At 37.3% G+C, this 26518-nt stretch overlaps 1 pseudogene; it reads right to left on the bottom strand.

Annotated features, from left to right (window-relative positions):
* Positions 1 to 22963: 22963 nt before the first annotated feature.
* Positions 22964 to 23764, bottom strand: LOC143671941 (twinfilin-1 pseudogene; annotated as a pseudogene).
* Positions 23765 to 26518: the final 2754 nt, after the last annotated feature.

Below are 26518 nucleotides of genomic sequence, written 5' to 3'. Positions count from 1 at the left end.
TCAGTGATTCACAATATCATCACATAGTTGCATATTCATCTTCATGATCATTTCTTGGAACATTTGCATCTATTGAGAAAAATAAATAAAAGGAAAACAGAAAAAAATCATCTAATCAAATGTTAATACCCACAATTGGGTGAATCACATCTCGATGAAGATAATCTAATCAAGTCTACAATTTATAATACTGAATAGGGATTAAAAGAAATGGCTGCATCCACAAGATTAGATTAGGATTAAATGGTGGCTTTTCTAGAGAACATGATCCTTTCAAACTAGCACACAGCTCAAACAAGCGTTCAGTATACTGCCCACCTATTTTATTTCTAGATATCCCATGATCTACTAGTCAACATCACAAGTATCTGTCAGTCAGATTATTTTTGAGTGCTGCTTTGAGTCTCCTGTCCATTATAGTGGCTATGTCCACATCATCCATGGTGATTAACTGTCACCACATGGCTTCTGCCAAGTTGGGATCTGATTATCCCCACTGTGTTTAAAGATTCCAGCTCAGTGACAGCAGTTACCCCAGTAATACCTGACCTACAGAGAAGGGCAACTACAGAGCTCTTCAGAGATGATGGAGCTAGTCTCACAAATTTATTTCTCATGGTTCTGGCAAAATGTGTCCTCTGGGAATTCCTAGGTTGTGTGACCAGGTCTTCCCTGAAAAATCCACTCCGACATTACAACCTCTTTAAGCCTTTGGATCCCCTCATCTATACTATGCCAGAGCAGTTCTGGTATTTCAACCTCAGGTAATGCCAGCCACCTTTTGATCCATGTTTCAGCCAACCATCCAAATAAATGGTTAATGCCCTTTATAACCCCTTGAGCTACAACATTGAATGTAGAATCTCTACTTAGTGGGTTCATATCAATAAATTCAGCTTCATCCAACTTTATATTCCTTTCACTATTATCCTACATCCTTAATATCCATTCCCACATGTGTTTGCCTGATTTCTGTCTATATAGCTTGGAAAACTCATGCAGTTCTTTTGGGGTATACCATACTTTCTCATAGGTCACATTTTGTTCCTCACCTTTTGATGCCTTTTGGGATTTTATTCTAGTTATAGTTCTTAAAGAAAAGAGGAGTGGTGGTGGTGGGTAATGGAAAGAAATAGAAGTGTCTTTCAAGCCAATTACCTCAGGGCATTCTGTCACAGTTTCATCTGGTGGAAAAGGATTCCTTGCTCCAGATGGAGGAGCGGGGGCTGTTTCCACAAGGGAGGTGGCTACAGGTTTAGCAGGAACTGAAGAGTTAATCTCATTAGATGGAGGTTGAATGGAAGACTCTTCTGAGGTGACTGCATGCTAGGAAGATGTTTTCTCAAGGCAGGCTGGAGGTCAGGAAACTCTTTCCTCAGAGCAGTCCATTACAGATCTATTTAACAGAGGGTTAGCAGATTCCAGGCATCCTGTCTCCTCATCACCATCATTATCAAACAATATATCACAGAAAATAAAATTTTATTTCACGGTATATGTGCAAACTTGTACATTGTTCATACACGTGCTGATGTTTCAAATTTGAAGACTTCAGTTCATCCCTTTCCTGCATCACTGTATCCAGCATGACCAACAACAACCAACCAACATCTTTAAAACCATAATGAGGTTTCAGGAAGATGGCAGAAAAGGCTAGGTCGAGTTCACCGCTGGTCCAAGGAACAGATACAGAAGGCACAAGAAGTTGACTGAGATGGTGATTCCAGAATGTAAGTGACCTGGGAGAGTCTTCTGCACCACGTAGGGAGCTCCTTGTTGCAAAGCTAAGGAACTGAGAAGAAAAAATGCAGTCTTGTTCCACCCCTCTCCAGCGCTACCGCCCCCTCCCTGATCCTTGCAGGTGGTTACAAGAGCATAAAAGCTGCAGGTGCTTACCTCCATATCCAGGCTACACCCACCCCCAGCTGATACAGTCCTGCAACACCACACCACCCCCAGCTCTGCACACATGTGCATCAGTTTGTGGTCCTCCCAGATCTGTGCATGCACACAGCTTGCAGTCACAACCCCCACCTCTGGAAAAGTGCTGACCTACACAGTTGGGCCACATCCACCTCAGCCCACAAGCACAATGCCTACTTGCTTCCCTGAGCTCTGCCCATGTGCACAAAGGGCTCCATGCTCTAGACCAGCACAAACCATGGCCTCACCTCTAAGATACATGCACCCACACAGCCACATTATCCCTGCTGTTGGGTGCCCACACTCGCAGGCAACAGTGCAGCATCCCCAACTTGTGCCTATACCTGCACTGCAACACATCACCGCAATATTGTGCCCTACCCTACATACACCCTTGCATCCAGCTCTACATCCATGCCACAAATACAAGACTTTAGACTACTGATGGACATCAACTTCCAAAATAAACCAATCAAGATATTTACATGCCACAAAAGCAAGAGAAAATCACTAACCATATCATGATGGAGACAGATAAACCCACTTTAATGATCAAATTAAAACACCAGAGGACACACAGACTATGGAACAACTAATCAAAGTTGTTCATATAACTCTACTACATAAACTAAGTGGGAGGGCTACAGACATAAAGAAGATCAAGAAGACACCAGAAGAACATAAAGAAGAATGTGAAAGAATAAATAGAAAAATAACAGATATCACAGAAGTGGAAGATACTGTAGATCAAATAAAAAACATACTAGAGGCACACAACAGCAGATTTGAAGAGACTGAAGAAAGAATAAGCTAACTAGAGGAGAGGACCACTGATTTGGAACACTCAAAGCAGCAAATGTCAAAAAAGATGGAAAAATTTGAACTGGACCTCAGGGAAAAAGATGGATGGAACAAAGCACAGTTGTATAAGAACAATTGGTGTCCCAGGAGGAGAAGAGAAGAGTAAAGGGTTGGGAAGATTAGTTGAAGACATAATGGGGGAAAACTTCCCCACCCTTATAAAGGACATAAATATGAAAGTCAAAGAAGCTCAATGAACTCCAAATAGAATAAATCCAAACAGGCATTCCCCAAGACAAATACTAATCAGTCTGTCAAATGTTGAAGAGAAGCAGAAAATCCTGAAAGAAGCAAGAGAAAAAGAACCAACTTCATACATAGTACTGAGTTCAGACTATGCAACTGGCACCATGGTGGTGAAAAGGCAGTGGTATTATATATTTAAGATCCTCAAAAAGAAAGGCTTCCAGCCAAGAATTTTGTACCCCGTTAAACTGTGCTTTCAAAGGTGAGGAAGAGATTAAAATATTCACAGACAAACAAATCTTGAAAGATTGTCAACAAGAGACTGGCTCTACAAGAAATATGTAAGGGAGTTCTGCCATTAGAAAAAAAAAGACAAGAGAGGGAAGCCTGGAGGAGGGCACAGAAAATGAATAATACCAGTAACTGTAACTTAAAGGATAAAAAGAGAAACAGCAAAGGCAATATATAGCTCACACAAATAAAATCTAAAAGATTTTTTATTTTATTAAGATGGTGGATTCAAGAAATGCATTTCAGTAAAAACTTTGAAAATTGATGGAATAAAGTTACCAATTCAAAATACAGATTGGCAGAAGAATTAAGAAATGCTTGCAAGAGACTCATCTTAGACACAAGGATACAAATAGATTAAAAGTGAAAGGATGGAAAAAGATGTCCCAAGCAAATTGTAACCATAAGAAAGCAAAAGTAACTATACTAATATCATAAGAAATAGACTTTAAATGCAAGACATCATAAGAGACAAAGAAGGACAATATATATTATTAAAAAGGACAATTCAGCAAGAAGAAATAGCAATGATAAATATTTATACTCCGAAAGAAGGAGCTCCAAAGTACATGAGACAGACACTGGCAAAACTAAAGGGAATAATAGATGTTTCAACAATAATAGAAGGAGGCTTCAATACACCATTCTCTTCTATATATAGAAAAACCAGTTGGAAGATCAACAGGGAAATAGAGACGTTAAATAGCCTGAAAGATGAATTATACCTAACAGACATATATAGATCATTATAGCCCAAAGTACCAGGATATACATTCTTCTCTAATGCTCATGGAACATTCTCCAGGCTAGATCAAATACTGGGGCACACAACAGGTCTTCATAAATTTGAAAACATTGAAATTATTCAAAGCACTTACTCTGATCACAATGGAATGAAGCTGGATATCAATAACCACTTTGGTGTCAGGAAGGTCTGTCCAAGATGTAGAGTGTGCAGGGAGCTCCTTCTCTTTACTAACCTCTGCATTGTTCTGGGCTTTTGCTTGTTAGTTGTTTTGGAGTTCTGTTCACAGGAATTTCTTGTCATCCTTTCTTTTCCATAAGACAGATTTCCTTCTGCCAGGTATTTGATGCCAGCAGGACTTTGTCCCAGACAATCTGCCTCTATATTTCTATGCTCCTTTCATTGTCTCATGCAGCTTTTGCCTACAGGGCAAATTCTTTGTGGAGGGTCACCCCAGAGAGGACTTTCCTATGTCAGTTGTTCCCAGATACAAGAGAGCCAGGAACCCACAAAGGGGGCACAGATCAGCTCCAAAGTGCCCTGTTGAGGGGATTAGGAAGGGCTCCAAACTTCCCTAGCACCTCTTAAAAGCTGAACTTTCCTGGACTGCCCAGCTTATGCAACCCCTCAGCAAGCTTTCCTGCAGCTCTGAGGAAGTGCTGTATGTTTAAATCTCCGCAGCTGCCACCTTTGTCTGGGGAGGTTGAAACAATGGCTGCTGCCATTTTTGTCTGCAGTGGATTGAAACAATAACTGCCCTCAGAGCAATGAACCCGCAATTTGAAATCTCTAAACAAAAGCTGTTATTAGGGATTGTTCTGCTCACACCTATTCTTGGGAAAGAGAACTTTTACATCTTTCTGTCAACAGCAGCTATCCAAGGACCTATCAAAAATAGTGGGGAGGTGGTCATCAATAGCCACCATCCAGAGAGAGCAATTTACAGTTCTTTGCAGTTATTTATCTGCCTTTTCTTTCTGCTCTTTCCTGAATGATGTTATATGTTCACCATGTGCTCTTCCAGCTGAGAGAGAAATGCTGAATGTCATCAGCCTTCTTGAAATGAGGTTTCTTTCCCAGGATGCCTTAGGTTGGATATTTCTATAAACTTGTTTTAATTTGGACAATTCCACAGCCTTAGAACTGTAAACTAGCAACTTATTAAATTCCTGTTTTTAAAAGCCATTCTGTTTTCTTCTATTTGCAGTCCAGCAGCTAGCAAACTAGAACAGTTGAGGTTTGGCAAATTATGATACTTAGCAATGTCTAAGTGAAGCTTGCATAAGAATGACCTCCAGAGCAGTCTCTCAAATTTATTTGAAATCTCTTAGCCACTGATAACCTTATTTGTTACACTTCTTTCCCCCCTTTTGGTTAGGATGGCATTGTTTATCCCACAATGTGAGGGCCAGACTCATTTCTGAGAGTCATCTCCCATGCCATCAGGGAGACTTTCACACATGGATGTCATATCCCACTTAGGTGGAAGGCCAATAATTTCACTTAGAGAGTTGGCCTTAGAGAGAGGTAGGCCTCTTCTGAGCAACAAAAGAAGTTCTTCAAAAGTAACCCTTAGGCATACCTAGGAAGGATAAGCTTCTCCACTACATACATGGGCTTCACAACAGCAAGCCTTAAGGCTAAGGGTTTGGCCTGTTGATTTGGGTGTCCCTAATATTTAACACAGTATCAGGGTTTCTCAATAGTAAATTAATAGTTCCATATTTTTCTCTCATCCCTCAAGGGGCTTTGCCAATACTTACAGATTATCTGCTTAATTCTGGATGTATCCAGTCAAAAAATTAAGCAATACAGGATTAAAGGTCTTCGTTCTTACTCTAGGCATCCTGTGCTTCAATTGTTCAAATTAGCTATCCAGACAGGTTGAGTTAGATTATGTGCTACAGAAAATTTAGGTTCTGGACAAAATAAAACATTCTTCTCTTGGTCTCAAAGAGTAGGTGAGGTTCTAAAATATAGACAATTTTTTCCTTACCCCTGTGTTCTGAATTTCCTCAATCCCGACCTGATCTGCCTCATTCTTATCTCTGAATACCAGGTTATACATGTATAAAATAGCCTCACAAAATCCAGGAATAACAATTACCACTCCAGACTAAATGTGTCTGTTATAAGAGCTTACAACTTAGGCTCCTGTTTTCTTATAAACATTTTCTAAAGGAGACCATACAGCAATTGTTCTTTCATTTCTGGCTTATTTTGCCTCACCAAATGTTCCACAGGCTCATTCACATCATAGTATGTCTTACAATTTCATTCCCTTTGTAGCAGCACAATATTTCACCACATGTAGACACCATCATTCATCAATCTACTTCTCAGTCAGTGCATTCTTCAGCCACCTACATTCATTAGGCATCATGTATAATACCCATAGTCCACAGGCCATCAACACTCCCAATTTTAAATAATTGAATTGTTCCCAAGAGAAAGATAACCAATAAACACACCCTCACCAAATAGGAAATCTTAATCTCCCCTTAAAACTTGTCCCTCCCCACATTATTTATCCCTTGTGTTGCTGTGGTATGGCTGATGTTTTTTATTTGTTAAACATGGCTCATAGCATGCGATAGTAGTTTTTACCCATACCCTGAACTTAAACACTCTTTCTGCAGGAATACGTTTGAAGTAGTTCATGTAATAACTTTTTTTATATTTGTAGCATTAATCAGTGAGGCACATACAACCTCTTTCAAACATGTTCACCTTCAATATGGTAATATTTCTATCTAGTCCCTTATATTTGAGTTCAACCACAATGAGCTAACCCGTCACCCATCTCTAGCTTATATGTATCTCTAATTACCCTATATTCTTTATTATAAGCCTCTGATTTTACCTTTAATATGGTCATAAAAGTGGAATCGTGCATTTTCAATCCTTTTGGGTCTGGTTTATTTCACTCAGCATTTTGTCCTCAAGCTCATCCATCTTGTCATGTACTTCAGGATGTCATTTCATCTTACTGCTGCATAATATTCCATTGTATGTATTGACCACATTTTGTTAATCCACTCATCTGTTTATGAGCATTTGGATTGTTTCCATCTTTTGGTGATTGTGAATAAAGCTGCTGTGATCATTGGTGTGCAAATGTCTGTTGCGTCACTGCTTTCAGCTCTTCTGGGTGTATATCAAATAGTGCTATCAAAGGGTCATAAAGCAAATTGATATTTAATTTCTTAAGGAAACACAAAACTGTCTTTCGTAGTGGCTGTACCATTAAAAATTCCCACCAGTAGTGCATAAGTGTCCCAGTTTCTCCACATCCTCTCCAACATTTGTAGTTTTCTGTTTGTTTAATAGCAGCCATTCATACAGGTGTGAGGTGGTACCTCATTGTAGTCTTGATCTGCATTTCCCTTGTAGTTAATGAATATGAGCATATCTTCATGTGCTTTTGAGCCATCTGTATTTGCCCTTCAGAAAAATACCAATTCATATCTTTAGCCTATTTTATAATTGGGTAGTTTGATCTTTTGTTGTTTTGTTGTATGATTTCCCTATATGTATACAAGATATCAAACTTTCGTCCAATGTGTGATTTCCAAATATTTCCTACCATTGAGTTGGTTGTTCACGTTTTTTTGACAAAGCCTTTTGAGGTGCAGAAGCATTTCATTTTGAGGAGTTCCCATTTGTTAACTTTTTTTCTTGTTGCTTGTGCTTTGGGCGTAAAGTTTAGGAAGCTACCTCCTATTACTAGGTCTTGAAGATGTTTCCCTACATTTTCTTGAAGGTTTATGGTACTAGTACTTATACTTAGGTGTTTGATCCACTTTGAGTAAATTTTGTATAGGGTGTAAGGTAAGGGTTCTCTTTCATTCTTTTGTCTATTGATATCTACTTCTTCCATGCACATTTATTGAAAAAACTTTTGTACCAGTTCAGTGGATTTGGGAGTCTTGTGAAAAATCAGTTGACCAGGTGCATGGGTGGTTCAGTTGTAGAATTCTCACCTATCATGCAGGAGACCCGGGTTCAAGTTTGATTCCCAGACCATGTACACACCCCCACCCAAAAAAGTTAAAATAAAAAAAAAAATCAGTCGACCATAGATTTGGTGGCCTGTTTCTGTATGCACAATTCAATTCCATTGGTAAATACTTCCATCTTTTGTGCCATTGCTATGTTGCTTTGACAACTGTGACTTCATGAGAAGATTTACTTAATCCCCCCACTTCATTCTTCTTTTCTTAGGATGCTTTTGGTTATTTGGGGTCTCTTTCTCTTCCAGAAGAATTTGTTAACTAGATTTTCCAAGTTTTCAAAGAAGGTTGTTGGAATTTTGATTAGTACTGCATGGAATCTGCAGATCAATTTGGGTAGAATTGACATATTAAACATATTTAAACTTACTATCCATGAACTGGAGTATCTTTCCACCTATTTAGAGCTTCTTTAATTTCTTTTGGCAGCTATGTAGTTTTCTGTATACAAGTTCTGTGTGGCCCTAGTTAAGTTCATTCCTAGTTACTTGATTATTTTATTTCTTTATTTTTTAACTTTTTTAATTGTATAGTATAACACATATACAAAGCAAAGAAACAAAAAAGCAATAGTTTTCAAAGTATTCTTCAACAAACAGTTACAGGTCAGATCCCAGAGTCTGTCATGAGCTTTCATATGATCCTTTCATAATTTTCCTTCTAACTGCTCCAGAATACAGAAGGCTAGATGGCTTAAATTTTTTTATCATGACAATTGCATTTATTTTCTTCTTTTTTTGTGAAAAATAACATATATACAAAAAAGCCATAAATTTCAAAGCACAGCAACACAATTAGTTGTAGAACATATTTCAGAGTTTGACATGGGTTACAATTCCACAATTTTAGGTTTTTACTTTTAGCTGCTCTGAAATACTGGAGACTAAAAGAGATGTCAATTTAATGATTCAGTATTCACATTCGTTTGTTCAATCCTATCTACTCTGTATAACTCCGCAATCAACTTTGATCTTTCCATCACTCTCTTTAGGAGTGTTTGGGCTATGGCAATTCTAAATTTTTCGTATTGGAAGGGTCTGTCACAATTATGGGGCAGGGAACTGGAACTCTCTGATGTTCTGGAGAGGCTGGGCTAGGTTTCAGTATTTATCTGGACAAGGGACCCATGTGAAGGTTGCAGGTTTCTGGAAAGTTACTCTAGTGCATGGAACCCTTGTGGAATCTTATATATTGCCCTAGGTGTTCTTTAGTATTGGCTGGAATGGTCATGGTTGGGGGTTGGCAAGTTATTATAGGTAGCAGGGTTTAACTGAAGTTTGCATGAGAGCAATCTCCAGAGTGGCCTCTCAATTTCACCTGAACCCTCTCTGCCCTGACACTTTATTAGTTACACTACTTTTCCCATTTTTGGTCATGATGGAATCATTGGTCCCATGGTGCCAGGTCTGGATTCACCCCTGAGAGTCATCTCCCACATCATCAGGGAGACTCTTATCCCTGAAAGTCATGTCACACATAGGGGGGAGGGCAATGATTTCACTTGCAATGTTGGGCTTAAAGAGACAGAGGCCACATCTGAGCAACAAAAGAGGTTTTCCAGAAGTAACTCTTAGACATGCCTATAGGTAGTCTAAGCTTCTCCACTACCTACATAAGCTTCACAACAGTAAGCCTCATGGTTGCGGACAAGGCCTATTGATTTGAGTGTCCCTAAAGTTTGACACACTATCAGGGGATTCTCTGATGGTAAGGTTTACTTGTTCCATATTCTTTCTCCCATCCCTCAGGGGACTTTGCCAATACCTTTTGATTATATGCACAATACATTCTAGGATATATCCAGGCATTACAATAATCTATACAGGATTAAAGGACCTCTTTCTTATTCTGTGCTCCCTGTGTTTCAATTGTTCAAATGAGCTATACAGAATTAGATTATGCACTACAGAAAATTTCAGTTCCAGATCAAATAAAACTTTCTTCCATTGGTCTTAAAGAGTATGTGTGGTTCTAAAATATAGACACTGTCTTCCTTACCCTTACATTCTGAATTATTTTAACTCCAACCTATTCAGCTTCATTCTTATCCCTAAGTATCAGGTTATATATATGAAACAGCCCCTCAAAATCCAGAAATAATAATCACCACTCCGAACTTAATGTGTCTGCTTTAAAAGCTTACAATCTAGGCCCCTGTTTTCTTATAAGCATTTTATAAAGATGACCATACCATTGTTGTTGGTTTTTTTTGTTGTTTGTTTCTGGCTTATTTTGTCTCACCATATGTCCCACATGTTCATTCACATGATTGCATGCCTCAAAACTTTGTTCCTTTTTGTAACAGCACAACCTTCACTCATCAGTATACACCATCATTTGCCAACCTACTTCTCCATCAGTGCATCCTTCAGCCACCTCTATTTATTGGGCATCATGTATAGGGCCCAAAGTCCACAGTTCATCAACATTCTCAATTTTAGATAATTTCATTGTTCCCAGGAGAAAGAAAACCAATAAACACTCCCTCAACAAATAGGAAATCTAAACTTTCTCTTAACCCTTGTCCCTCACCCAATTATTTACCTCTGCTGTTGCTGTGGTAGTGCTGATGGTTTCCTTTTGAACATAGCTCATAGCATGCAATAGCAGTTTTCCCCCGTACCTTGGACTAAAACATTCTTTGTACAAGAATCATATTTTTTAAGTAAATCTTGCAAGAACTAATTCATATTTCTAGTATTAATCAATGGGCACATAGGTGTATACAACCTCTTTCAATCTTGTTCATCTTCAATATGGTAATTTTACTTATAGATCCACTAGAGAGCCATCTTCACTCCTATCTATTCCCTGACATTGGAGTACAACCTCATTGACTAATGGTTCACCCATTTCTAAGTCCCCTATATTTTGTATTATAAACCTCTGATTATACCTTTATGGTGGTCATAAAAGTGGAATCATAAAGTATCTACCTTTTGTGTTTGACTAATTTCACTAAGCATTATGTCCTCAAGGCTCATCCATGTTCTCATGTGCTTCAGAATGTCATTTTGTCTTACTGCTGCATAATATTCCATTGTATGTATATACCGCATTTTGTTGATCCACTCGTCTGTTGATAGGCATTTGGTTTGTTACCATTTTTTGTGGATTGTGAATAATGCAACTATGAACGTCGTATGCAAATGCCTGTTTTTGTCGTTGCTTTCTGCTCTTCTGGGTATATACCAAGTAGTGCTATTGTTAAGTCATAGAGCAACCCAGTATTTAGTTTCTTAAGGAAAGCCAAACAGTCTTCCTTAGTGGCTGCACCATTATGCATTCCCACCAGCAGTGCATAAATGTCCCAATTTCTCCACATCCTCTCCAACATTTACAGTTTCCTGTCTATTTAATAGCAGCCATTCTTATAAGTGTGAGGTGCTATCTCATTGTTTATCTGCATTTCCTTCATAGCCAATGAAAATGAGCATCTCTTCATGTACTTTTGAGCCATCTGTATTTGCTCTTCAGAAAAATGCCAATTCATATCTTTACCCTATTTTATAATTGGGTTGTTTGTTCTTTTGTTGTTGGGTTGCATGAATTTTTTGTTTATACAGGAAATCAAGCCTTTGTCCAATATGTGATTTCCAAATATTTCCTCCCATTTAGTTGGCTGCCTCTTCGTCTTTTTGACAGTCTTTTGAGATGCAGAAGCATTTTATTTTAGAGAGTTCCCATTTATCTATTTTTTTCTTTCATTGCTTGTGCTTTGGGTATAAAGTTTAGCAAGCTACCTCCTATTACTAGGTCTTGAAGATTTTCCCTACATTTTCTTGTAGAAACTTTATGGTGTATGGTGCTTGAAGATTTAGGAGTTTGATTCACTTTAAATTACTTTTTGTGTAGGGTGTAAGATAGGGCTCCTCCCTCATTCTTTTGGGTATTGATGTCCAGTTTTTTCATGCCCAATTCTTGAAAAGACTATTTTGTCCCAGTTCAGAGGAATTGGGGGCTTTGTGAAAAATCAGTTGACCATAGATTAGGTGGTCTATTTCTGCACTCTCGATTCGACTCCATTGGTCAATGCTTCTATCTGCATGCCAGTATCATGCTGTTTTGACCACTGTGGCTCTACAACAGTTGTTAAAATCAGGGAGTGGTGATCCTTCCACTTTGCTCTTCTTTTTGAGATGCTTTTAGCTATTCGGGGTCTATTTCCCTTCCAGATGAATTTGGTAATTAGCTTTTCCAAATCTTCAAAGTAAGTAGTTGGAAGTTTTATTGGTACTGTGTTGAATCTGTAGATCAATTTGGGTAGAGTTGACATCTTAACTATATTTAGCCTTCCTATCATGAGCAGGTAATATCTTTCCACCTATTCAGATCTCCTTTGATTTCTTTTAACAGTGTCATATTATTTTCTGTGTTCAAGTCCTTTACATCCTAGTTAAGTTCATTCCTAAGTACTTGATTCTTTTAGTTGCTATATTGAATGGAATTGTTTCTTTAATGACTCCTCAGGTAAGTCATTGCTGTGTATAGAAATGTTACGGATTTTTGCACATTAATTTTATATCTTGCCACCTCGCTGAATTTGTTTATTAGCTCAAGTAACTCTGCTGTACATTTCTCAAGATCTTCCAAGTATAGTATCATATCATCTGCAAATAATGAGAGTTTTGCTTCTTCCTTTCCAATTTGGATATCTTTTATTTTTTTGTCCTTCCTGATTGTTTGAGCTAGAACTTCTAACACAATGTTGAATAATAATGGTGACAGTGGGCATCCTTTTCTCATTCCTCATCTTAGGGGGAAAGCTTTCAGTCTCTCACCATTGAGTACAATGCTGGCTATTGGTTTTTCATATATCCCCTTTATCACATTGAGGTAGTTACCTTTGATTCCTACCTTTTAGAGTGTTTTTATCAGAAAAGGAAGCTGAATTTTTGTTGAATGCTTTTTCCGCATCAATCGAGATGATCACGTGATTTTTCCCTTTCGATTTCTTGCTGTGCTATATTACATTAGTTGATTTTCTTATTTTGAACCGTCCTTGCATTCTGGCAGATTGGCCTGTAGTTTTCCTTTCTTTTGGCATCTTTACCTGGTTTAAGTATTAAAATGGTATTACCTTCATAAAATGAGTTAGGCAGAGTTCTTTTTTCCTCAAATTTTTTGAAAAGTTTGAGCAGGATTGGTATTAGTTCTTTAAGGAATATTTGATAAAATTCTCCTGTGAAGCCATCTGGTCTTGGACTTTGCTTTGTAGGAAACTTTTTGATAACTGATTAATCTCTTTACTTGTGATTGGTTTGTTGAAATCTTCTATTTCTTCCTAAGTCAGTGTAGCTTCTGTGTGCGTCTCCGGGAATTTGTTAATTTCATCTAAGTTTTCTAGTTTGTTGGTGTATAGTATTGTTGTATAGTATTGGTGTATAGTTGTTCATAGTATTCTCTTATGATTTCTTTAATTTCTTCAGGGTCTGTGGTAATGCATCCCTTCTCATTTCTGATTTTGTTCATTTAAATCGTCTCTTTTTTGTCAGTATTGCTAGTGGCCCATCAGTTTTATTGATTTTCTCAAAGAACCAACTTTTGGTTTTATTGATTCTTTTTACTGTTCATTTGATCTCCCATTAATTTATCTCTGCTTTAATCTTTATTATTTCTCTTCTTCTATTTGCTTTGGGGTTAGTTTGCTGTCCTTTCTCAAGTTCTTCCAGGTGTGCTGTTAACTCCTCAATTTTTGCTCTTTCTTGTCTTTTAATGTAGGGATTTAGGGCAATAAATTTCCCTCTCAGCACAGCCTTTGCTGCATCCCATAAATTTCGATGAGTTGCATTCTCATTTTCATTCATCTCCAGATACCTACTAATTTCTCTAGCAATTTCTTCTTAGACCCACTGGTTGTTTAAGAATGTGCTATTTAATCTCCATATATTTGTCAATGTTCTCATTCTTTGGTAGTTATTGAGATCCAGCTTCATCCCACTGTGATTAGAGAAAGTCCTTTCAATGTTTTTAAATTAATACCGACCTGTTTTGTGCCCCATATATGATCTATCCTGGAGAATGTTCCATAAGCACTAGATACGAATGTATATCCTTGTGCTTTGGGGTGCAAGACTTATATATGTCTTTTAGGTCTTATTCATTTATCATGTTCTTTAACATTTTTATTGTCTTGTTGATTTGTCTGATTATTCTATCTATACAGAGTGGTGTATTGAAGTCTTCTACTATTATTGTTGAAACATCTATCACTCCCTTCAGTTTTGCCAATGTCTGTCTCATGTACTTTAGCGCTCCTTGATTGGGAGCATAAACATTTATGATTGTTATATCTTCTTGGTGAATTGACCCTTTAATTAGTATATAGTGTCCTTCTTCGTTTCTTATGATGTCTTCACATTTAAAGTCTATTTGGTGTGATATTAGTATAACTACCCCTGCTTTCTTTTGGTTACAACTTTTGTGGAAAATCTTTTTCCATCTTTTCACTTTCAGTCTATTTGTATCCTTATGTCTAAGATGAATGTCCTGTAAGTAGCACATAGCTGGGTTATGTTTCTTAATCCATTCTGCCTGTGTCTTTTAATTCATATGTTTAATCTGTTAACATTCAAAGTTATTACTGAAAAGGCATTTCTTGAGTCCACCACCTTATCTTTTTTATTTGTCAGATCTATATTTTTTTTTCACTTTTTCTCTTTGTATTCTTTAAATTACCCTTAGTGGTCATCTTCAATTCTGTGCCCTCCTCCAGACCTCCCTCTCCTGTCTTTTTTTTCAGCCAGCAGTACTCCTTTTAATATTTCTTGTAGGGCCAGTCTCTTGTTGACAAATTCTTTCAAGACTTCTTTGTCTGTGAAAACTTTAATTGTTTTGAAGGCAATTTGGCTGAGTATAGAATTCTTGGCTTGAAGGCTTTCTCTTTCAAGAACATAAATATATCATACCACTGCTTTCTCGCATCCAGAGTGCTGGTTGAGTAGTCTGAACTCATTCTTACTGGGTTTACCTTGAATGTAGTAGATTGTTTTTCTCTTGCTGCTTTCAGGATTTTCTACTTCTCTTCAATATTTGACAGATTGGTTAGTATGTGTCTTGGGAAAGATCTGTTTGGATTTATTCTGTTTGGAGTTCGTTGGGCTTCTTTGACTTGTATATTTATGCCTTTTATGAGGGTTGGGAAGTTTCCCCCATTATCTCCTCAACTACTCTTCATAGCTTTTTACTCCTCTCTTCTCCTTCAATGACATCAATGATTCTTTTATTTGCTTGCTTTGTTTTGTCTATCATTTCTCGGAGATACAATTCAAATTTTTCCAACTTTTTTGCCATTTGCAGTTTTGAGTTTTGAAATCAGTTACCTTGTCCTTTATATCACTTATTCTTTCTTTTGTCTCTTCAAATCTGGTGTTGTGTGACTATAATATGTTTTTTATTTGGTCAACAGTCTTTAATCTCCGTGATATCTGCTATTTTTCTATTTATTCTTTCAAATTCCTCTTTATGCTCTTCTACTGTCTTCTTGATCTCCTTAAATCATTTGCTATCCCACTTATTTTATTAAGTAGAGTTGTATGAACATCTTTGATTAGTTGTTGCAATGTCTGTGTCTCCTCTGGTGTTTTAATTTGGTCATTAAGCAGAGCTTTATCTGTCTGTATTGTGATATGCTTAGTGATCTTCTGCTGTTTTTGTGCCATGTAAATATCTTGATTGGCTTACTTTAGGAGTTTATTTCTTTCAGTAGCCTAAGGTCTTGTGTTTGTGGGATGGTTGTGCAACAGGGAATACGGTACGGGGTGGGGCACTCAGTGTGGTGATTTGTTTCAGCCAGGTATAAGAACAGGTTGGGGATGTTATGCTGATGCTTGTGAACATGGGTGCCTAGTGGCCAGGGAGGATGTGGCTGTGTGGGTGCATCAGCCTGGGGGGCATAATCCTGATGTGCACTGTTCTAAGGCACAGGACCCTTTGTGTGCATGCATAGAGCTTTGGCAGCAGGTTGGCATCATGCCTTTGTGGATTATGGACATATGTGACCCGACTGCATAAGTCAGCACTTTCTCAGACCTGGGAAGTGTGGCTGAGGGGTGTGCACATGCATGGTTCTATGACTGCTGTAAACTGAGGTTTCCAGAGCTAAATGACATGATTGGGGGCCCTTGCATATGTGTGAGTTTAGGAGTGCTATAAACTGATGTCAGTGCTTGGGGGGCGGGCTGAGGCTGTGTGACACTATGGGTGGGGTGGGGGCAGGGGTAGCCTGCGTATGGAGGTAAGCACCCATAGCCTTTATGCACTAGCAATAGACTGTAGGGAACAGGGAGGGGGAGGTAGTGCTTGAGAGCAGTGCAGGAGAAGTGGGTTGGGCTGCATTTGGGGTGGGGGTGGGGGGCAGGTATGTGCACTGGGGGCTGGTGAGATGGGGGTGCCTGGAGCGCGGGGAATGGGAACAGGTGACAGGATTCAGGTGCATGGGGTGTGGGGTGAGTCACCAGTCATGGCCCTGTGCTGGTGAGGGTAACATGCTCAAGGAATGCCACCTGGCTTACTTCCTAGCCCCGGCTCCCTTCTGTGCACTCACGCAGGCTCTGCACCTCTGCGCCAGGCTCCAGCTTTCTGCCTTTCAGTTCTTCAGCCTCTGCAACTAGGGCTGCCCATGTGGTGTAGAAGGCTCTTCCAGGTCAGCTGCACCTCTCAATCACTGCCTCAGTCACCCTCCTGTCCCTTCTCCAACTTTTCCATGAAGCAGGGCTAACCTTGAGGTCTATTAGGCCATCTTCCCAGAAGTCTCCTTGATTATTTTAGTTGCTATTTTAACTGGAATTTTTTCCTTAACTGACTTCTCAGTTAGGTCTTTGCCTGTGTATAGTAACGTTACTGATTTTTGCTCATTAATTTTATGTCCCACCACCATCTTGAATTTGTTTGTTAACTCAAGTAACTTTGTTGTACATTTCTGAGGATTTTCATGTCATTTGCAAATAATGATAGTTTTACTTCTTCCTTATCAATTTGGATGGCTTTTTTTTTCCTGCCTGGGTGCTCTAGCTAGAACTTCTAGTACAGTGTTGAATAATAGTAGTGACAGATGGTATCTTTGTCTCATTCCTGATTTGGGAGAAAGTTTAGAGTCTCTCTCTCCATTGAGTATGATACTGGCTACCAGTTTTTCATATTGCTCTTTATCATATTGAGAAAGTTACCTTTGATTCCTATCTTTTCAAGTGTTTTTATCAGAAAAAGATGCTGAATTTTGACGAATGATTTTTCAGCAACAGTCGAGATGATCATATGATTTTTCCCTTTTGATTGTTTAGTGTGCTGTATTACATTAATTGATTTTCTTGTGCTGAACCATCATTGCATTCCTGGTACAAACATCACTTAGTTGTGGTGTACAATTCTTTTAATGTGCTGTTGGACTCAGTTTGCCAATATTTTATTGAGAATTTTTGCATCTATTTCCATTAGGGAGATTGGCTTGTAGTTTTCCTTTCTTATAGCATCTTTGTCCAGTTTTGCTATTAAAATTATATTAGCTTCATAAAATGAGTTAGGTAGTATTCCCTTTTCTTCAATTTTTTGTAAAACTTTGAGCAGGTCTGGTGTCCTTTTGGAATGTTTGATAAAATTTCCCTGTGATGCCATCTGGTCCTGGGCCTTTCTTTGTAGGAAGATTTTTAATGACTGATTGAATCTCTTTACTTGTGATTGGTTTGCTGAGATCTTCTATTTCTTCCTGAGTCACTGTAGCTTGTTTGTTTGTTTCCAGGCATTTGTCCATTTCATCGAAGTTGTCTAGTCTGTCAACATATAGTTGTTCATAATATCCTCTTATGATATCTTTTATTTCTTCAGGGTCTGTGGTAATGCACTCCATCTCATTTCTAATTTTATAGTGTCCTTCTTTGTATCTTATGATATATTTACATTTACATTTAAAGTCTATTTTGCCTGATATTAGTATAGCTACTCTTGCTTTGGTTACAACTCATGTGGAACATGTTTTTCTATCCTTTCACTTTCAATCTATTTGCATCCTCTTGAGTAAAATGAGTTTTTTGTAAGCAGCATATAACTGGTATGGCAGCCGAGAGTTCTGCCACTGAGCCACCATTGCACTGCCCCAGAGCCATAGAATTTCAACTTGTAGCATAATAAATCCCCATTGTTAAAAGCTAGTAGTTGTGATATCCAAATACAAAAAAATGATGGAACAGCTTTATAAATGGATAAGTGGAAGTTTCTGGAAAAATTGTGAGTTTTATAGAAAAGGCTTAGATTACTTTGAAGAGATGCTTGGTAGAAATATTGATGCTAAAGGTACTTCTGATGAGGCTTTACAAAGAAGTGATATATGTGTCATTGCAAAATGGAGGAAAGGTGATACTTTTTAAAAAGTGGCAGAGAGTTTGGCAAAACTGAGTTCCAATGTCAGATTGAAGGTAGAATTTGAAAGAGATGATCTGTAATATTTAGTTGGACAGATTTACCAAAAAATGTGGAAAACATGGCCTGGCTTCTCCCTGCAACCTACAGTAAAATGTGAGAAGAAAGGGATTGGCAAAAATTGAACTGTTGGGTAAAAAGAAACCAGAAATTGATGCATTGGGAAATTCTGGGCTTCCAGAAACTGAGCCCCCTGTGAATAGTGCCCCATGTGAAGATTTTACCGGTCATCCATTTCAGGAAAAGTCAGAATTGGAAATGGATTTGTGGAAAGTCCTACTGTCTGATGGTTGTGAGCCCTGTGTGCTGCTTGAGAAACCAGTAAATTTTTGCAAAAGCTGTATGAATGGAACCATTGGCTAAAAGGTACAGAAAAGGGACAGATTGAAGGAAAAATTATTTCAAAAGAAGAACCATGGAAAATGAGGCATGGAGCAAAGAAACCTCAGGCCAGTAGAGCAGACCCTAACATGCACATCGAAAGGGTGAGTTTGCTCCAGATTTTCAGAGGGTAGGCCTTTTGCCCCATTATTCAAGAGGAGTGTTACCATTCCAGGGTTCTCAGATGCCTGGTGAATTGAGGGGAGCTTGGTCACTCCATTGTTCAGGATTAATGCTGTTGTCCCAGGCCTCAGAGTGGGTGGAGCACATTCCTGGGGATTGGAGAGAGCCTGGCTATATCCACAATGTCTAGAGATGGTTAAGCCTGTGCCCTGGAGATGACAGAGAGTCTGTTTGCCAAGATGCTTGAAGAGGGTGGAATAGAGAGCATGGTCATCTCCCCAATGTCTGGAGATGTTGGAGCCCTCACTCCACAGTTTGCAGAAAGCAGGGTTGCTGCCTAAGCCCTTGGAAAGAGTAGGACTGCCACTCTTTAAAGCCCCAAGGATAAAATATCTTTCTGTAGATGACTCTCAGATTGAAATCTAATATACTTTGCCCTACTGGTTTTGGAACTGTTTGGGACCTTTGATCCCTATTTTCCTTCCAATTTCTCCTTATTGAAAGGGGAACATTTATCCTATGACTGTGCCTTCATTGTTTACTGAAAGCAGGTAAGTTTCACAGGCTCACAGCCAGAGGAGAATTTTTCCTAAAGGACAGACCACATCTTTAACTGATTTTGATGAGACTGTGTACTTAATATGGTTATTGAAATGATTTAAGCCTTTGTGATATTGTGATGGAATGAATTTATTTTGCATATGGAAAGAACATGTCTTTTGGGTGTCCAGGAGGTGGAGTCTGCTGATTCAAAGATTTTATGTACCTTAGAAAAGGCCATGTTCTTTAAATGCATCCCTGTGGGGGCAAATCTTTTGTGGACTGGAACTTTTTTTTTTTTTTTTTTTTTTTTTAAAGAGAGAGGGAGGAAGGGAAGGAAAGACAGAGAGAAGGAAGGAAGGATGGAAGGAAGGAAGGGAGGAAGAAAGGGAAACATCTTTAAACATTTTCTTGTTTTATTATATTTTGTTTGTTTGTTTGTTTTTTACATGGGCTGGGGCCGGGAATCGAACCGAGGTCCTCCGGCATGGCAGGCAAGCACTCCTGCCCGCTGAGCCACCGCGGCCCGCCCCTGGACTGGAACTTTTGATTAGGTTGTTTAAATTGAGATACGACCCACCCTTTCAGGGTGAATGTTAATCCTTTAATGGAGTACTTTATGAGAGGATAAAAGACAGAAAAGCTGAGAAATGTTGGAGAGGGAAAAATATATGGAGAAGTAAGCAAGGACCAGAGAAGCCAAAAGAGCCATTTTAGCCAGAACATAAAACCATTGAACCCACAAAGGAAGTACCAGCAGACATTGCCCACATACCTTCCCATGTGATAGAAGAGTCCCCGATGCCAGCAGCCTTTCTTTAGAAAAGGTAGTATCTTTCTGGTGCCTTAATTTGAAGATTTCACAACCATAGAAATTTTTTTTTTTGGCATGGGCAGGCTCTGGGAATCGAACCTGGGTCTCCAGTATGGCAGCCGAGAGTTCTGCCACTGAGCCACCATTGCACTGCCCCAGAGCCATAGAATTTCAACTTGTAGCATAATAAATCCCCATTGTTAAAAGCTAGTCCATTTCTGTTATATTCCATTTCATCAGCTTTAACAAACCAAAAGAAAGCCCTTAACATCCTTGGATAAATTTATTCCTAGATAATTTATTCCTTTGGTTGCTATTGTAAATGGGTTTTTCCCTTGATTTTCTCCTCATATTGCTTATTACTAGTGTATAAAAAAAACACTGAGTGTTGTGCATTGATTTCATATCCTGCCACTTTGTTGAAGTTGTTTATTACTTCAACTAACTTTAGTAGATTTTTCAAGACTTCCTATGTATAGAATCATGTCACCTGAAAACAGTTGAAATTTGCTTTTTCCTTTCCAATTTGCAGGCTTTTAATTTCTTTTTCTTGTCTAATTGCTCTAGCTATTAATTCCAGCACAATGTTGATTAATAATACTGACAGTGGACATCGTTGTCTTGTTACAGACTTAGAGGAAAGGTATTGGTCTGCCTTCCCTTTAAGTTTGCAATTGAGTATGTTGCTAGCTGTGGATTTTTCATATATGCCCTTTATCATGTTGAGGAATGTGCCAGTTTGAGACTGTTGTGCACCCAGAAAAGCAATGCGCTTTAATCCTGTTTCAATATTGTTTTTTAAGAGAAAAATCTTTACTGTAATAGAAAATGCACTTACAAAATGTCCACAGAAGGCATGTAATTCTTTACTGCTATCTAAATTAACTAGTTATACTTTATTCACCATCTAGTGTTAAGATGATGCCACCTAAAAATACTGTAAGCAATCAGCTATAATCTATAACAAATGCATCACTGATTTTCAGCAATAATTGATTCAGCTATTATTAGTTTTAGATTATATAATCACATCTATATTCTGGAATATCCATTTACCTTCTTGTAGTGTAGTGGAATTTAAAAGTATAATTGCACATGGATGGTGCAGTACATTCACGACTGGATTATTTTATACCCTCATGACAGGTAACATTCTTCCTGACTGAAAATAACAGCTGCAGCTATGGTCTGCAACAGAGGTTCAGGCTTCTTAATCCAAAAATTTGTGTATATGTCACATCTATGTGTGCACCCATGGAACAACTTAAAGAGTACTTTAGTTAAAAAGTGCAACATTACTGTAGATTTTTTTTTCATGTTTAAATATTGTAGTCTAATGATTTGTAAACAAACAAATCCCTATACAAACACTCATTTCTATTTTTTTAAAAAATCTGTCAATCCATAATTATTCTAATATGTTTTGCTTACATGAACATACATTAAATGTTGGAAAGGTGCATAAAGATAATAAGGTTTAAAAATGAGTGCTTCATAATTTATACTATGAAATGTACATTTCTGATATTCATTTTATGCAGCATAAGGTTTAGATCAGGAATTTCCAAATCCTGGATCCACTCAGTTGACTTAGAAAACAATTCCTCAATATTATTGCTCTTGCAGCAGGTTTAACAGATTAAGCATGATGAGGTGTTCTAGCGCCCTCTATTTCAAGTATCAAAGAAAAATGAGGCTCAAAGTGTCTCTGGGATTATAACCACAATGTAATGATATAAAAAAGTTGAGTGTTTTGAAATAAGATCTAAATTGAAAGAAAATTCTTATGCTAAATTTATAATCTATGTTAGACTGCTAAGTACTTTGACCTTTAAATGATTTTTTTAAATCTGAATATTTGTTCTAAAGTGATAAAGAAACATTGCACTTATAAATATATGGTTTCAGAGGTAAACATTCAATCCTGATACTTAAAATTTTTAAATATTTTTGGCTTTAATTGTGTTTACTTTAAAATATTAAACTTCAATCTGAACATAAATATTTGGTCTCATGGTACTTAAAAGTAAATTACTTTATATATGGAAAATTAAAGAGATAATTTACTAAGGTTGTTTAAACGTGTCTTTCAATGTCATCAGAAAATCTGCTGTATAGAAAATATCTGGTACCCTTTCAGGGTAAGCTGATTTGAAATTTCAATGCCATTAAAAAAAGCAATCAAACAGAAAAGACTGCTGCAATAAACCACTGTGTTTTTAAAACTTGCAGACATGATCCCACAGTCTGACATAGTTAGCACGGATCCTCTAGAATAAGCAACTTCCCACCTTTTCCTAGGAACAAGAAGTTTTGAGATTGGAAAATAATCTAACCTGGTCCTTAACATACTCATTAAGAAGTATGAATATTTTAAGGTATTTCTCTTTTAAGAATTATGTCAATCATGTGAAAGTATGGAATTATCACTCTCTATGAAAAGTGTGCCAAGATTAAATATGACTATGTTGAACCCTTTTCTAGCTTTAACTCAAAAATAGAAATCATGAGTCTTCTATACATTAATTTTAAAAACACACAGAAATGAAAAGCGTTATTTTTAAAAATTGCAATTTTACCCCGATTTTATATCAACGTGGAATGATCTCAGGTCTCTTGTACGAAAAACTGGACTTTTTAAAAACTAGTATTACAATGTTTAATATAATTATTTCAATCAGTAGTGGCTTCAGTTTCAGCTAGACCATGAATTATTCTTCAAATTCCTCTTTTTCCTGCAGGACCTTTTGGTTTTGCAGAATTTTGCTTATGGGCATGTTGCTCGGGGTGTACTTCTTTGTAAAGGAAGTCTGCAGTCAACTCATTCCTACTATCTATCTCAATCTTTCTAATTGCATCTATTTGTAGTTGTTTTTCTACTATTTCTAGCAGAGGGCTCTTGCAACTAGAATACCGCATGAAATAGCAACTTGCTGAATTTTTGAGAATCGTCTTTGGCGAATCACTTAGTTCTGTATTTGTTGTGCTGGCCAAAATAATAATTTCATTTTTTATATCTATTTCCAACTGCGCATAGTTAAGCTGTCTGTTATTCAATTTTTCCAAAGCCTGAAAAGCTTCTCAAGAAATAAGAAATGCTACTCTTTTTAGCGTTTGATGCTTAGTGTCCACACACAACAGTTTGAACCTCATTAATTTTAATCTGTTGTAATTCTTCCTCAGCTGCAGTCAACGGGGCAGGGAAAGATGTGATAGCAAGTATTTTTTTATATCCATGTAATTATATACCTTCTTTTGCTGTTCCAAGTGCTCCATCTTTGATGTGCCACCTCCAAACTCTTTCTTCAGAGCTGCTCTTGTTGCTACATGCAACATTTTTTGACGACCATGAGAATAATCCGGAGACCACACAATGAATATCCATTCGTATCCCTGGGCATTCTGGGAATCTAATCTGAATAAGATATAGCATGGTTGTTTGTCCTTCAACAGAGGTAGAACAAAGGAATCATAGTTCCATTATGATCTGAGAAATGATTTTGCATAATTTAATCTTGTAAATTTATTAAGATCTGCCTTGTAACCCAGTATGTGGTCTATGCTGGAGAATGATTCATAAGCATTAAGAAGAATGTATATCATGCTGTTGTGGGATGCAATCTGTAAATGTCTGTTAAGTTTAGTTCATTTATCATATTATTCAAGATCTCTGTTTTCTTAGTGATATTCTGTCTAGATGTTCTATCCATTGATGAGATTGGTGTATTGAAGTCTCCAACTGTTATTATAGAGGCTTCTATTTCTCCTTTCAATGTTGCCAGCATTTGCCTCCTGCATTTTGGGGCACCCTGGCTATATGAATAAATATTTATGATTGTTATTTCTTCTTGATATATTTACCCTTTTATTAATACATAGTGTCCTTCTTTGTCTCCTTTAACTGTTCTTCATTTAAAATCTATCTTATTTAATATTAGTATGACTACCTCCCGACCCCCAATCTTTGTTTGTTATTGTTTACGTGGAATGGCTTTCCAACCTTTCACTTTCAATCTATTTGTGTCCTTGGGGCTAAAGTGAGTCCCTTGTAGGCAGCATATAGGTGGATCCTGTTTTTGCACCCATTCTGTCAGTCTATGTCTTTTGATGAAGAGTTTAATCCGTTAACATTCAATATTATTACTGGAAGGGCAGTAATTTCTTCCATTGTTTTGCCCTTTAGATTTTATATGTTATATCTTATTTTATCTCTGTTTTTAATCTTTTAGTTACTCTTAATGGTAATTTTCATTTCTACACTTTACTCCAGACCTCTCTGTACAGTCTTTTCCTATAAACCTGGAGCACTCCCTTTTTCTCTTTCAGTTTCTTAAATATATCATACCACTGTCTTCTCACTTACATATTTTCTGCAGAGAAATCCACATTTCACCTTATTGAGCTTCCCTCTACATGATGGTTTCCTTTCAGAATTCTCTCTTTGTCTTTGGCATTTGACAATCTGACTAGTAAGTGTCTTGCAGTAGTTCTATTTGGATGTATCCTATTTGGAGTACATTGCACTTCTTGCACATAAGAGTTGTGAATTTGGGGCTGTTATTTCCTCTATTATTTATTCTGCCCTGTTTTCCCACTCTTCTCCTCCCAGTACATCCTAGATGTGTATATTCATGGACTTTGTGCTGTCATTCAATTCATGAGACCCTGCTAAAAAAATTTCCATTCTTTTCCATATCTCTTCTTTTCTGTGCAGGATTTCAGATGTCTTATCTTCTAGTTCTCTGATCTTTTCTTCTACTTCTTCAAATCTGCAATTGTAAGTCCCTCTGTATTTTTATCTCTTCTATTTTATATTTCATTCCTACCAGTTCTGTTGTTTTTGCATGCATCTGAGACCGTTTTAATGCTCACCAAGTATCTTCTTTATAACCTTCATCTCTTTTGTTACATTTTCCTACATCCCATTGAATTGATTTAGAAGATTTGTTTGAACATTCTTCATTAGTTGTTTCAACTCCTGTATCTCATGTGACATTTTAGTATGTTCCTTTGACTGGACCATATTTTCACATTTTCTAGTGTGGCTTGTGATTTTTTGCTGGCATCTGATTTTCTTGATTAGTTTATCCTGGAAGGCATGTTCTCACTCCTGAGGTTTTTCTTGTTGATTCACTTTGTGCTATAATCTTCTTTGACACTTGATTCAACCTATTCTTGACCTCTAGAGCAGATTGTTTTTATCTGAAGATTTTCAGCTCTTATTCTTCTGATTCTTGCCCTGCATATATGGAATTATTTTTGAGGTTGCCTTATTTGTGCAATTGTTTCATTCCCAGGAAAAGCTTTCTCTTCTCTATCTTCATGGAATGTTGATCTGTTCCGTTTTTTTATATAACATATTTTATTGTGAAATAGAACATATACACAAGAAAGCAGTAAACTTCAAAGTACATTTTAACAAGTAGTTATAGAGCAAATTTCAAAGTATGGTATGGATTACAGTTTCACAATTTCAGATATTTCCTTATAGCTGCTCTAAGACACTGGAAACTAAAAAGAAATATCAATCTAATGATTTAGTAGTTATTCTGCTACCCTATCAACATTGAATAGGTACACCTCTCCACTTTTTTTCTAACACCTGAATCTTTCTTGTAATTTATTTATTTTGAATCTATAGATTCTATTGATATATATCATATAGGATGTATTCTATCCAAAGCAAACCATGTTTCACAGTATCTTCACTTAGTTGTACATTCATCATCACTCTCAATTTTAGACAATTTCTATTGCTCCAAAGAGAAAAATAACAGATAGACAAACCCACACCAAAAAGAAAATCCCAAATTCCCCTTAACTGTTACCCCCCACAATTATTTATTGTTGCAGTACTAGTGATGTATTCCTATTAAATATAGACCATAGCATGCAATAAGTAGATTTTCCCATACACACCTCTATTATTAACTCTTTATACAAGTGTCATACTTTTGAAGTAGTTCATGCAAAAGCTTATTTATATTTGTAATTCTAATCAGTGAGATACATAGTTCTCAACAACTGCTTACAATTATATTCACCTTCAATATGACACTGTTATTTATAAATCCACTAATGAACTACTATCAAATCTATCCATTCCCATACTTTTAAGTTCAATCTTGTTAACTAGTCTGTACGTATTACATAACCATTCTCTCTCCTCGAGCTTATGTCTAATTCTACGTCCGCTGTATTTTCCATTTTAAGACTCTGAGTTTACAT

This window comes from Tamandua tetradactyla, chromosome X (assembly GCF_023851605.1).
Source record: "Tamandua tetradactyla isolate mTamTet1 chromosome X, mTamTet1.pri, whole genome shotgun sequence".
In the NCBI taxonomy this organism is placed as follows: domain Eukaryota; kingdom Metazoa; phylum Chordata; class Mammalia; order Pilosa; family Myrmecophagidae; genus Tamandua; species Tamandua tetradactyla.
The sequence above is the reverse complement of the archived record's forward strand: the minus strand, read 5'-3'. Positions and strand labels throughout refer to the sequence as shown.